The sequence below is a fragment of the Biomphalaria glabrata genome, chromosome 15 (assembly GCF_947242115.1).
Source record: "Biomphalaria glabrata chromosome 15, xgBioGlab47.1, whole genome shotgun sequence".
Taxonomy (NCBI): domain Eukaryota; kingdom Metazoa; phylum Mollusca; class Gastropoda; family Planorbidae; genus Biomphalaria; species Biomphalaria glabrata.
In genome coordinates, this window is record NC_074725.1 from 20,635,893 (window position 1) to 20,650,684 (window position 14,792).

The 14,792-nt window shown below is 35.3% G+C and overlaps 1 long non-coding RNA gene across 1 annotated transcript in view; it reads left to right on the forward strand.

Moving 5' to 3' along the window:
- The window catches only part of LOC129923192 (uncharacterized), a 93,044-nt gene that overhangs the window by 51,274 nt on the left and 26,978 nt on the right, over positions 1–14,792 (forward strand). Inside the window, exon 2 of the long non-coding RNA XR_008775114.1 lies at positions 12,580–12,630. This is a non-coding gene — a long non-coding RNA (uncharacterized LOC129923192). The remainder of the gene's footprint in view (positions 1–12,579; positions 12,631–14,792) is intronic.

The window sequence follows — 14,792 nt, forward strand, 5'->3', positions numbered from 1 at the left end:
AGAGAGAAAGAGATAGAGAGAGAGAGGGGAAAAGAGAAAAAGAAAGACAGAAAGAGAGAAAGAAAAGAGAGAGAAAGAGAGAAAGAGAAAGAGAGAGAGAGAGAGAGAAAGAGAGAATAAAAGAGAAAAAGAGAGAGAGAGAATGAAATAGAGAAAATGGTAGTAATTCTGTTAAAAATTGTATTAAAGAGTTTTAAAATAACGAACAATTAGTTATAACAAGATCCACTTCTGTAACGATTCTCCAAAGAAGGACTCAACACCCTAACTTAAAATATATAGCACTGCAACAATTCATATTTCTTCCGCTATCAACGCCTCTGATGTGTATAAATGATTCCTTGTTAAAAAAAATGCATTTACGGGTACTTTCCTTCTTTCGATTTCTTACAAATTATAACATCCCTCCCACAGCCGTCTATCAAACTGTTTCGGGGTTACCCTTTTTTTTTTAAAACCCGACTCTATCTTTCGGAACATACAACTCCCATTGCCACTGTCATGACGCCTGCCTTCTGTTCTATTTGCTACAAACAGAAGGCCGCAGATTCACCTCCCTTCCCAGCGGTCATTAATTCACCTTTAAACGCAATGTATTCATGTGTTCTACAACCATAACAACGCTGAAAGGGAAAACAAAAGGTAAGCTGGAGAGGAAAAGTGGGGGAGGGGTGAGAGAAGGAGGACTGACGAAACTGTACTCACGTGGTGAACACTAAGTCTTGAACCACTGTGAACTGCGGTAGAGGTGAAAGCATACCTGTTGGGGCTGTCTCTGATGTTCCAATAATAATAAATTACTGACGTTGAAAGGGTTAAAGCAGTTGTTGTTTTGGAGATTTACTTTTTTTGGCTGTGTTTGGTTTCTTTTTTTTATATTTGGCTTTTTTTTTTGGTCTAGAGATTTAGTGCTTATTACATTACATCCCTTTCTGTTCTGTCTTTTAAAAAGCCTGTACATTTCAACAAAAAAACTCACCATGTTAAAATGTGCGTGAGATTGGCTGAGTGCTGTTAGTTAATAGCCGAAAACTTTCTTATTTTATCTTTGGACTTGAAACTTATTTTTGGAGAGATTCTTTTTTTTTTTTGCAGTGGCGTCATCAAGTGTTTGCTTAAAATAGCTTGATATTATGACCTTTGAAAGTTTTTTTCTGTTTTTTTTTTGTAGCTCGAAAGTACAATGCTGAGTATTATCGATAGCGTAACTCTGCTAAAGATATAAATATCCAAATTTACCTGTTTCTATGTTTATCTGGGTATTTTTACGTCAGTGTTGTTGATATTACCTTTCTTTAAATAAATATCTAGATGATGCTCTTATAAAAACAATAAAAAAAAACGAACTATTCAGATAACAGGATATGAAAATCTATTAATAGCTAAGGGGAGTAAATTCTTATCACATACACAATAATGCCAAGGCCCGTAGGCCACATTTAGCCAGTGCTATCTGAACTGCCCATATAGCCTAACGAACCAGCTCGGATCGGTCTCACTGCACTTGACGAGTCTTTGCGCTGATGCTGCCCCTGATACAAAATATCGGAAATGTTTATGGCTCCATAGCTGAAAGAGGTTGGTTACAACTACTCTATAAGATCGACTCTGTTTGAATTGTATAATTAATATGTACATATGTATATATATATATGTAAATCTTCTGGTATCTGATAATTGAAAACTAATGTGTTTTTTTTTTTGACGAGAAAAGAGCGCTTTATAAGAAGCCTATTAATGAGGCGCTCAAAACTCCTCATCTGTTTGTGCCCCAAGTCTGTTGGTGCCCTACTTCTGCTGGTGCCCAATGCTTGTTGGTGCCTGCAGCTGGTTGGTGACCTCGTCGGTTTTTAACCTACAGTAACTAGACTGTTACTAGACAATTTGAACAATGCTGTGTCTTCTTCTACACTTTACTTTTTGCGCACATAAGAAAATTTGGAGTCAAATATTTTGCTCATCTTCAGCATCTATTATAATTTTATAAATACAAATTGGCTCAAGATGAAACCAAAACCAGTGGGCGCATCCGAGACAGAAGGAGCCATAGTAAATACACACACACACACACACACACTCCATAACAGAGGTTTAAGAGAATAGTTCAGAAATATATCAATCTATATATAATTGCATATTGTGGAAATGCTATTATGCATTTAACACACAGGGTTGATATCTAGAGTGTTTAGTGAATCCAATTTCAATAGAGTCGGATTTCAGGTCTTCTAATCTGTCATCTTCATTTAACACACAGGGTTGATATCTAGAGTGTTTAGTGAATCCAATTTCAATAGAGTCGCATTTCAGGTCTTCTAATCTGTCATCTTCATTTAACACACAGGGTTGATATCTAGAGTGTTTAGTGAATCCAATTTCAATAGAGTCGCATTTCAGGTCTTCTAATCTGTCATCTTCATTCAAAAGTTGGAACAAAAAATAATTAGAATTTTTTTTTTCTGTCTGTCTTTTCTCATTTTAGATGGCTGCCTGGTAGTACGGTATGCGCGTTGGACTGTCGTTCGATTGTCTAGCGTGTCCAGGGTTTATATCCCGCCTGCTGCCATCCCCCGTCGTTCTGCGGGAGGTTTGGACTAGGAAATAGATTATCTTCAACTCTGAAGGAACATTCGAAACATGTAAAACATATTTTACCATTTTGGTCACGAATGTTTTGAAACCCAATCACCTCAAATCTTTCTGGACAATTTTAAATTATGACGGCTCATTTTGACTCTTCTTCGCCATCGAAAAGAAATCCCCATAACCCTTTTCCCTCTCATGACGTCACTAGTCGATTTCACAGAGATGGCGTGTCAGTCCCCGCCCACTAATAGATGACGTCATTAGCAATCGTCATGTTTCTGTCATCGTACGTTCGCTCCTAGTCTCTGAGGTACCATCACTGTCTAACACCCACATTTTAGTTCTATCAACCCTATGTTGATTCACAAGTTTTATAGGCCTCCAGGCTGCCTTTACCGGGCGAGCACTCGGTAGCCCACTGGATCTCTTGACCTAGGCCAACACATACCCACGCTCGTACCCGCGCGCGTGCACACACACGCGTTATTTTATGCAGAAAACAAGCGTCTATCTTGAAAACAACACACATACGCAAATACACAAATACCAGGCGAAAGCTATAATGATAACAGACCGCACAGTCATTAATCGAGATAAAGTCCACCTGTTCAATTTTACATACGTAGCTCTATAAACAGTTGCCAAGAAATGGTTGATCACGTAGATCCACGGTCCAGGAAGGATTTGAAAATTTATTTCATTTTTATTTTAACTCTACTTGACCGAAAAAAAAATTACCTGGAAATGTAAGACACTCAACATGATTCTGAAAGAAATAGGATATGAACATTTAAAGGGTTAAAAAAAAAAGATAAGGAAAGGAAAGATGGAAAATTTACCAAACCTTAAATTTTACTTTGCGACATCAAATGTTTGCTTTCAGAATAGTTCCACAGTGCGAGAAGTCGTAAAGAGTTGAGCGCTAAGACTAGGTGCATCAGCAAAAAGAAATAACCTTTGTTCCAACTTCGTTACTCTTACTCTTCATCCTAACTCTGAACCAGACTGTCTAGTAGACAGTCATTAGTCAATAATTTGATCATTAACAAAGCGTGTCAATAAAGCCTATTTTTAAGATTCAGTCTTATATACAAATAATCTTTGAATCAACAAATGTCTTCATCGTTCCTTTCTCCACACCCAGCCTCCATCCACCTCAATGTTCTTTTTTTAATCATTTTTTGTTGTGATCCTTCATCCGTTCACTCCAGTCCACTCCTTGCCTATACTGACCTTTACCCATTCACTCACATTCAACCTCATGCCTTTAATGACCTTCGTCCATTCACTCCAGTCCAGCTCATAATTTTTTCGTAGATTCTTTTCTAACAATTGCAATAGGTATCCTCCCCCCTCCCCACACTTTGTTTTATTTTCAATACACACCAGTCATACCATCAAACTTACTACTACATACTATTGATTAGGCGACAAACTTTTGTAAACAAAGTCTCTCTAATCTCTGTCTCTCTCTCTCTGTTTCTCTCTCTATCTATCTATCTATCTATCTATCTATCTATCTATCTATCTATCTATCTATCTATCTATCTATCTATCTATCTATCTATCTATCTATCTGTCTGTCTGTCTGTCTGTCTGTCTGTCTATCTAACTATCTATCTATCTATCTATCTATCTATCTATCTATCTATCTATCTATCTATCTATCTATCTATCTATCTATCTATCTATTCTTTTTTTGTAGACTGACTCTATCTCTGGCATAAATCTATCTGTACAGCTAAATCTGTCGACACACAGACAAAAACTCCAGAAAGTTAAAAAAAAAAATCTACCCAGCTACCCAAGAAAAAGGTCAAAGACCACAGACACATTCACATTAATCACCTCTATGTGTCTAGGTTTTTTTTTTCCCAGAAGAAGTAAAAAAGCGAAGGAGAAAAAAAAACGGATACAAAAATGGAAATGCAAAACTTGGATGGTGATACGTGTGTAAACAATCCAGTGATATACAAGATTCATAGCTTTAATAGTGCAGAGCAGTGCCAACAAGGAATCGTGGCGTCCAGACTTGAACCTTGTCAATACACAAGTCATTCTATAATCCTCTTTTTTTTTTTCTCTTCTCAGCTTGCAACTTTTTTATTGGTGAAAAAAAAAAGGTTGTAAATAAAAAATAAAAACCTGGGTGGACACGGTTCTCGAAAACGGCTCTAACGATGATAGTTGATGTATTTATTTTGTAAAAGAATAACTAGCTAATTGGCCACATTGGGAAAACTCAACTTTGACCATAATAATGTTTTAGAAATATTAAATTCTAAAATTAAATTTGTTCTAGAAAATCTGTATCTTGAACAGAATTACGTTAGCGGGTATCCCCGGATGTAGGTAGTTAAATAAATAGACGCCCAGGGACATTTGGTCTTGTAAGACTGGAGGATAGACCTATTCTTAGAATTGTATATACTCTGAGAGAATCTATACATTCCCTTAACCAGAAAGTTTTTTCTTTGGAGGGGGTAGGGAGGAATTGGCGCGTAAAACAATGTTTCCTTGTTTTTAAACTCTATCATTCAATTAGTTATCAGGTACAGGATAATCGAACGTACGAAAAATTATCAACTTATTACTGGAAGAATTAACTTTTTTTAAAAAAGTAACTTTTTTTAATGCTACTTGTTTAGTTTGAAATCCAAGTTGAAAGTGACCAGGCATTTTAGTTCGCGCTTGTTGAGAAGAAGTTTTTTTTTGGTCTAAGATAGAAAAGTTACCTTTTAAATGGAATTCTTACGTTACAGACTTATATTAGATACATACTCATACAATTAAAGAGGAAAGTAGCTGGCAGAAGATTGCATCTAAAAGTGACAGCTGGGGAGCTTTTACGAGGGTCAAGTTAGACTCACATTTGAGGCCCTAAGAATGCACATTGTCAAAGACAGATGAAGACGACGAAAAGTAAATTAAAACCCTAACGCTTTGTTTGCATCAGATGTGGCAAAAGATGTAGGTCGCAACTGGGTTTGTGTGGTCATGTACTTGGCAAAGGCAATGCTCTACTAATAGTAGTAGTTTAAAAAAATGACTGTGTTTTAACTTTTCATGTGGGAGGCTATGTGCAACAAGAATATTAGTGATATTTAGTAATGAGAAAATTAAATATAACTATTACTTCCCCGGAGTCCTATAGGTGGAACACTGGGCTTTAACATTAAATTAAAACAAAACAAAAATAATGCAGTAATTAATGAAGCAATCTATCAGAAAAAAATATATGTCGTCTTACAGGACGGGTTTATCTGCTCAATTCCAAACCGATAGAATAATGACAAGTTGTCAAGATAACTTTAATAATAATAAATACTTTTAAAGGAAAAAATCATGTCTTTCTTTCTTCGTGTGTCTGTGTGTCTCCATATGTGTGTTTACGTGTCCGTGGCTAGAAGCACTTTGCTCGAGATCCATTTATTTCCATAAACTTCTATAAATATTACAATTTAGTGGGTACTAAACCCACCTGCTCTGAAAACGAGGCCAGTCTTGAGTAACTGTATAAACAAAGAAATAAGGCAATTGAAATACAGAGACGAACGAACTATGATGAGATGATATGCTTGGCAAGCTTTTAACAAGCACAATATAAAAATAAAATACTGAAAAACAAAGCTTACATAAGGAAAACAACTGCACATTTACATTATATCTCAATACCGTAAGTTATTTTTCCTTTTTTTCTATATAAAAAGAATAAATCAATTACCTCTAATAAATTTATAATTTTTTTAACATTTCGATGATTGTTTTGTTATGGACATTGAATTATTGTGCAAGATTTCAACTAGAATGGGAAGTTGGAGTGATAACATATTCCAATATTATACCAGGCAGACAGACAGACTGGGTGAATGTATAAAAATATGTTTCAGACAAAGCGAATTGATGGCTTTGATAGGTCAAAGATTTAGTCCTATTTTACTGTGTAACTCTGTCTGCCTCATTCAAATTCTTGCACCCCCATCATTCTTTTCAACCCTCCCCCTCCCCGTCTCTATCTCTCTTTTATTGTGTATCTAACATGAGATAGTTTTACGACTTTGAAAAAAAAAACTCTATAAATAGAATAAGAAACATTTTCTTATTTCTTGGTTATATGTCTTGATGGGGGTGGGGGTGGGGGAAGTCAATGTACATCTCGTCTAGTGGCTGGATGAGTTTCGAATTTTTTTCCCCGACAAAGCGTGTGTGTGTGTGTGTGTGTGTGTGTGCTGAATGCCAAGAGTTATACGACTTGATCACTTTGGAAATATTGAGAACTGTTTATAGAATATGAGTTGTGTGCTTGTACTCCCTTATGTGCCAGTGTGTGCGTTTATGTACGTGTCTAGGTATGTATGTGTAAGATAAGTATGCAAGCTTCATTAAGCTTACAAAATATTTGTCTAGACTAGATTGTCTGGACTAAATGTATATAAATATAGCTGTATGTATGGTATTTATATATGTCTATATGTATTTATGTCCCGTATAGAAATCAAAACCATTTGACCAATATTAATTAAACTTGTCATAAATGTTCCTTAGATCATGGCGGAGACCGTAGTATATGTTCAATGTCCCTCCCACATCGGGCAGGGGGGCTAAAAAATATCCCTAAATTTATCTCTTTTAAAGAACGAAACTTTTTATGTAATCGGGTAAACCCGTTTTCACAGTATTTTATCTTTGATATGAATATTTCGCTACATAAGTAAACACATTTTCACACTCTACGTTTATTTCCATGCCTATTATGTCTGCATTTTCATTACCTCCTAATTCAACGAGTCCTGTATTCCATTAAAGAACAGTTTCCTTGTTGTTGTTGAGGTTTACAAGAGCTGTCCTGAGTTGCTTTATATAGGAAGCAACCGAGTTTCTCAGACTTTGAAGGACTTTTTTGGCTGAATATCTTCCACCTCCCATGATTACGGTGTAAACCGTTGTAGGCATAATATATCTTAATTAATAAAACTTCAATTAACAAAACTAAATAGAACTTTATTTATAATAGAGATATTAATTTGTGATACATGAAATAATTGTAGTAGACTTAGGTGATAATATCCTTTAACGAAATCTAACTCACTACAATAACACAACCTTTCAGTCTAACTAAGACTAAGTGACGACAATGCCACCTATGTTACATCATTCACAACCTATCGCTAACCTTTTCGCACCATCACCATATAAACACACACACACAGACTACATAACACCCAACCTGTGACCGCAGATATGCTTCAAGTATTGGCCTCTTTAGTTCCATGAGAAGTTGCATAGTGAATAGATCATCTCTACAGACGCAAAATGTCACTGACTAAACAATGCTACAAAATCAATGATGTCATCATTTTAATATTCTTTTTCATATCATATCATATTCATATTCTATGAATGCACAGTGTAGAGTATAACAGTCACTGGCGGATCCAGAACTTTGGAGTGGGGGGGGGGGCGATTTTTTTCCAAACCCTAACCCTGACGCCCAGTAAACCCTAACCCTATGCATAAACGTGCGTACAACATATATCTATCTATCTATCTATCTATCTATCTATCTATCTATCTATCTATCTATCTATCTATCTATCTATCTATCTATCTATCTATCTATCTATCTATCTCTCTCTCTCTCTCTCTCTCTCTCTCTCTCTCTATATATATATATATATATATATATATATATATATATATATATATATATATATATATATTCGATATATGAGAATAAAATACGACTTTCTCAATCTTCGGCAAAAAAACAAAAAGAAAAAAACAATCATGTTGAGGCCTTTCTCTTGCAAGCTTGGGGGTCTGGGAAAGTGCTGTAAGTTTCCTCAGTGGGGTTCGGGGCGAATCCCCGACACCCAAAAGCGTTTTCTTGCATTTTTCACTGCAGAAACGCATTCTCCTGACATCTACAGCTTATTATTCATCATTGAGGTTCGGGGCGAAGCCTCAACGCTTAAAGCGTTTTTTTGGCATTCTTCACTGCAGTAACGCATTCTCCTCCTGACCTACAGCTCATTATTCATTCTATTATAAAGGACCTGTTCTTTGAAAAGATAAGATACCCAACGTACTTAGATTAAGGCTTTGAGGATCGCCGCCGAAAAAAAATATTCGATTAATAATATTCAATAAAATGTAAGTATAAATTGTGAGTTATAGTCCTAAATTTATTTAACTAGAAAAATATGAGATAGAGAAAAGGTTGGAAAAAGTCGACTAGGAAAAGATCATCTGGCTTTTGAACTCATCCCAACCGTTACTGTTATATTGAAAAATTTCGTTTGAATTATAACTTTTCCAAAGCAAAGTCTTTCTTAAAATAGTTATGATAAATTCATGTGAAATTACACAAACTCTATCTGGAAAGGGGAAGGGCGGTAAAATAAAGACGATTAATCCTCGCTCCTTTTTATAATTACTGCTAATGATTGCATTTTGCATTAAAGAATACAGGTTGGGCGACTCGATATAAGAATTTACTTTATAGCATATATAAATTATATTAGTGACAGATTTTTTAATTTTGTAATTTCTTACTATAATACAAAAAGAAAAAGTATTGGTTTGTCCGATGGGAGGGGGGGGGGGAAGGTGATTGCATGTATCGCACTTCCACCTGTTTATATTATATAGATATTCGACTAATTTTGTTCACATACTATGATTTCTCCATAAAAGTAGGACCGCCCCCCCCCCACTCAAAGGGTTTAGATGGTAAGGGCAGTAGAGGTATTCGCTCCCCCCCTTCCAATCGGCCAAAGATGAACGACATAATATAAAGACCGGTTAAAATACCAATAACAAGTTTTAATCATATAGATATTTAATTGATTCAGTTAGCAAGCTTTGATCTGCAAATAAATAGGACCGCCCCCCCCACTCGAAAGTTTATGGTGGGGGGGGGGCGGATTGATGCCATCGCCCCCTCCCGACCCTACCAAATCGGCCAAAATACTAGAAGGGGGAGCGAAATAATCTAAAATAGGTTGAAATATAAATAATTAGTATATATTATTAACATAAGTAATAAATTCGTATACAAATTGTGTGAATTCTGTACTAAAATTCGACCGCCCCCGCTTCGGGGGGGGGGGTCGCCCGAGTGGGGGGGGGGGCATCGCCCCTACCGCCCCCCCCCTGGATCCGCCAGTGATAACAGTATATACTGTTAACGAGTTTTATAAGCAACCTTGAGGAAAGAAAAAAGATGAACAGAAAGAAATCAAATGTTATTGTCCCTCTTCCAACTGAGACATTCTATAAATTTCTTTCATTGCAATCAAAGTTGCAAGCAGAATAGCAACACACAGAAACTCTATCGGTGGTTAAGAATCTTGAACGACCGCCCGCAAAGTCTTCACTTTTCTTTTTTCTTCTAAGCGCATCATAAAGTTTTTAGTTTTGAAGAGCAGTTGGTATTAATGTTAAAACACATGCTTGGCACAAGTCCCGAATATCAAAACAGACGTGTGCCTGAGCGTGGCTTACTCTTTTTCTGCATTCAAATTCAAGTACTAGACACATACAAAAAAATCAACAGAAATTTTTTGTTAAAGAAGTTATTAACATATTCATGTGTTATAGTACAAGTACAGAAAAACAAGTTTGAGACACGAGTTCTTCAGCAGACGATAGACAAGGATAGACAATCCTCCCCGTGACTCAATATTCTCATTATATTGCAATTACCCTGTACTACTGTCTTTGCGTTTTCTTTTGTAATCCAGTTTTTTTAGTTCTATTTTAGGTGAGCTCAATAAGTGATTTTATAACATTTTTAGCGGCCCTTGAAAGGGGAAAAGACGCTATTAGTTTTGTGTGGAATGTCTGTCCGTCTGTCTGCCCGTCAGTCCCGTTTAGATCTTGCAAACTAAAAAATATAGTGAAAATCCCATTTCATAATATTTTAGACCATTCAGAGTTCTGATGCAACGGCTACCTTTTTCTTTTCTAAAAGCGAAAAATCAAATTTTTAAAATCACTTATGTAAGTAGTTTTTTCTTAAAAATACACCACTTTTACAACTATTCACTATTAATTGAAACAAACATGGGATGCTCCTTAGTAGGGGAGACTTGAATCTGCCATATTTTTAACACATTTATGCAAACAGTCTTAGATTTTTTGTCAAAAAATCTTTTGTTTACATTTGTATTGCTAAGTTAAGTAAGTTCTGTTATACTAACTTACTACATTTACACAAAAATATGTTTACTTTTTTTTTAAGAGAACTAATCTATTTATGTATGCATATAAGTTGGACATAATTTAAAACATTAATTAAATAGTAGTTTTTCATATTATCGCCTGAATTGCAGCGACACTATATAGCAATAGAGCACTACTGAACTAAAGGGATTTTTTTTTTGCGGAAATGTTTTTTTTCTTAAATAAGAGAGTGTCCCTTTACAAAACAATTATATTTTCATTATGAGATAATAGTTAGGCCAGGATCACATCTAACTTCACATTCACTTTCACCTATCCTTTGGTCTGTGGACCGCTGGGGCATCACACAAGATCCGTCAACCTTCTCCCTCCATTCCTCTCGGTATTTGTCTTTGATAGAATTTCATTCTGATGTTCTTTCTGGTAATATTGAAACCTGCCTTTTTTACCTGCCCGGGTGGACCACTCCGGGGGCCGATTTTGAGTTTGTGTCTCCACATAAACTGTCTTTGTAACCTGGTTATAGATTTATGTGTTATTTTTTAAAACCCATATTATTAAAGTTAATCTAGTTTAGCTATCTTTATGTCACAAATATTATCTCTCTTTTCCAGGCCTTCAAGTAAGACTATCTCTTTTGAAAAAGAAAAATTTCATTCCAAGATACTAGAAGATATTATATTATATAGGATATTTATAAAATGTATCCATCGGTTGGTAGATGATTTCTTAAACATGCCATAACAACAAACTTGGCTGAAAATGAGAAATACAGTCTAGGTTTTACAACACTGCTACATTTGTAACATAAATCATGCTGTTGAACTGATTTCACACTTTCAGCTTTTGTCATGTCATATTTGTTTTCTACCTTTGCCCTGTCCTAATTTTGCCCACGTTTGTCCTAATTTTCTTTTCTACCTTCTTTCATTTTTTTAAAATCTTTGTTCTTTATTGATTTATACAACCATTGTCCTGTCATAATATTTACCAAGTTTAGCACATTTGTCGTAATGTATAATTAGGTCAGACTCCAAAAGTTGTTTTTTCAAAATTAAAGAACTCTTATTTTAGAATCATTTTGTTTACAAATAGGATTTGAGCCTGCCAATCCCTTTCTCAGTTTGATGATGATATAACATAATAGTCTAGAACTTAATTTCTTGTAATAATATCAATTAAAAATTCTAAAGAGTTTCACTCCCAAATGTCAAAAAACATTACTTACTTTCAATTTGAGGATGTCAATTAACTAAGATTAAAATGTCAGTCTACATTACCCCAGTGCCACAAAGTACATGTAATTTAAAATGATTTATCTTAAAGTTGTTTTATTTTTTATTCTGTGAGGATTCTGACAGTTAATAAATCTTTTTTATTCGCATTTTTGTTTTCAATTATATTTTAAACTGTTAGACTTACATTGTTAGCTCATGACATAATCATAACGCGGCCATAATGTGCCCTTAATGTGGTCATAATGCGTTCTTAATTTGGTCATTATGTGGCTATGTGTTCATAATAAGGTCATAATATGGTCTTAATGTGGTAATAATGTGGTCAAATACGAACATAATATGGTCATAATGTGGTCATCATATGGTGGTAATGTGGTCAACTGTTTTACATTTCGGGCAGCAAAAAACAGGTCTAGGTCACAGTGACGTCACATGGACACTCTTTGCAAGATTCGAGTGAATTGAATTGAATGAACAAATACAGCTGTACAAAAAAAGCTTAAGTGTTACAAAGACAAAATGAAATATTTCCTTCTCTAAAATGGTATCTCTTTATATTTGTTCACAGCTGTAGGATTTCTATCCTAGAAGTGTTGCAGATATCATTGCGCATTATAAGGTAAGAGCTTTTCTTATTTTATATGCTTTTTATTTGTAACTTTCTTGGTCTCTGGATAATAAGGAAATAATTACAACTGGAAAAGCTGTCACGTTTGCTATTGAGACGAGCTGATATCAATCAGAATTCAGCCGGGCCTTTGCTAGTTTTCCTTTGAGTGCACGTGTAGCACAAAACTGAAAAGAATCTCACCATGCTGGAATATCTCTTCAGTAATTTATTCGGTCCACTTCTCTGGTAAATAGTGTTTGTTATTTATCTAGCTCATAAGCGTTGTTAGTAGTCCTAGAAATGGGAAGTTTATTTTTATTTCGTATTTAATTTCGTGATTTCGTCACATCCTGGCAACACTGGCGGATACAGGGTGGGGGGCGGTCGAGGCGATCGCCCCCACCCTCTGCTGACCACCCCAAGGGGGGGGAGGGGACGAATGTCAGGTGCCCATTAGAGCTGGGTAAATTCAAAGGCGCACTAACCCTAACCCAAAATTAAAAATCCGGGTCCTCACCCGAGACACTCCGGTTCGTACCAGCGCTTTACCAATCCGCCACAGTGCCTCCGGTGGCCCAAAGACCCTAGTCTGAGAGCTACCAGCTTACACAATAGACGTGCGTCAGTGTGCAACGCTATGAATGTGCATGACTGACCCTCCAGGGCCACTTACGAGTTTGTGTTTAAAACTAACTTATTTCATAACCAATTTTTTTTTTTGTTTCTAAACATGGCTTCGTACGGATTAAATTAAGACGTACAGAAAATGACTATTTTAAAATACAAATAAGCTACTTTTAGGGTTACATTTTAAAATACAAACAAGCTAGTTTTAGGGTTACATTTTAAAATACAAATAAGCTACTTTTAGGGTTACTTTTTAAAATACAAACAAGCTAGTTTTAGGGTTACATTTTAAAATACAAACAAGCTAGTTTTAGGGTTACATTTTAAAATACAAACAAGCTAGTTTTAGGGTTACATTTTAAAATACAAATAAGCTACTTTTAGGATTACATTTTAAAATACAAACAAGCTAGTTTTAGGGTTACATTTTAAAATACAAATAAGCTACTTTCAGGGCTACATTTTAAAATACAAATAAGCTACTTTTAGGGTTACATTTTAAAATACAAATAAGCTAGTTTTAGGGTTACATTTTAAAATACAAATAAGCTAGTTTTAGGGTTACATTTTAAAATACAAATAAGCTAGTTTTAGGGTTACATTTGATTCTGTAAATAAAAAAAAGGCGGGTATATATTCCACACTCGTTAACTATGTCTTTTGAGACTTGACCTAATTCTGTTGCTGACCAACCAATTAGCCAAGGCTTTAATACCAACCACAGTCTCCCCCCTCCCCCAAACCCCCATCCCTAACCCCACTCCTCACCTCGTGTTATGTGAAATGAAAAGTAAACCGGCGGGATGTTGACAAACAAGTTTCAACGATCCTCCCGCCCTGTCATACACTCACAGTCACACAAGCTCGCACACACACACACACACACACAGGGGGTTTCTTTTAATGGGGGTGCCCCTCTCTGGCATGTCGAACGATGCCTCACTAACAAGCCAACAGTTGACATAAGAATCTGTCCTCCCAGTGTTACTTTTAGAAATGGCGAACGATTTTTATCTTTTTCTGTAACAAATTTTTCTTTTTTTTTCATTATTTGTCTTTTTGTTCATTTCGTTTTTTTTTTCTTAATTAACTTTACACTTCTCTTCAAGTTTTGTCAACTATTTTTGTGAATGTTTTTTTCTTTCCTTTAGACTTGTTTCGTTATCAGTTCGTTATATTTTTATTCGCAGCATTTATTTTATCTCACCTTCTTTCTCTCTCTTCGCGCCTTTTTTTGTTTGTTCTTTTTTCTTCTCTTGATAGCATTACAACTTTTTAAATCATTTTTTCCAAATTTTTCTTGTTTTGTTTTTCAAATCTGTTTTTTTTTCTTGCTGGCTTTCTTGTTCCAATTTTAAAAAAAAAAAATCTTTTTTTTTTCTTTTTAATACTTCTTTAAATAAGCAATTCAAATGTTGGGCTCAGAATACCTTGGGAAAAAAATTTAAAAGTCGAAAAGAAACGAAGCAAAAAAAAAAATTAAATCAGTTGTGACATTCTGGCCATGTTTTTTGTTTTTTTTTACAAAGCCTATATCAACTCAC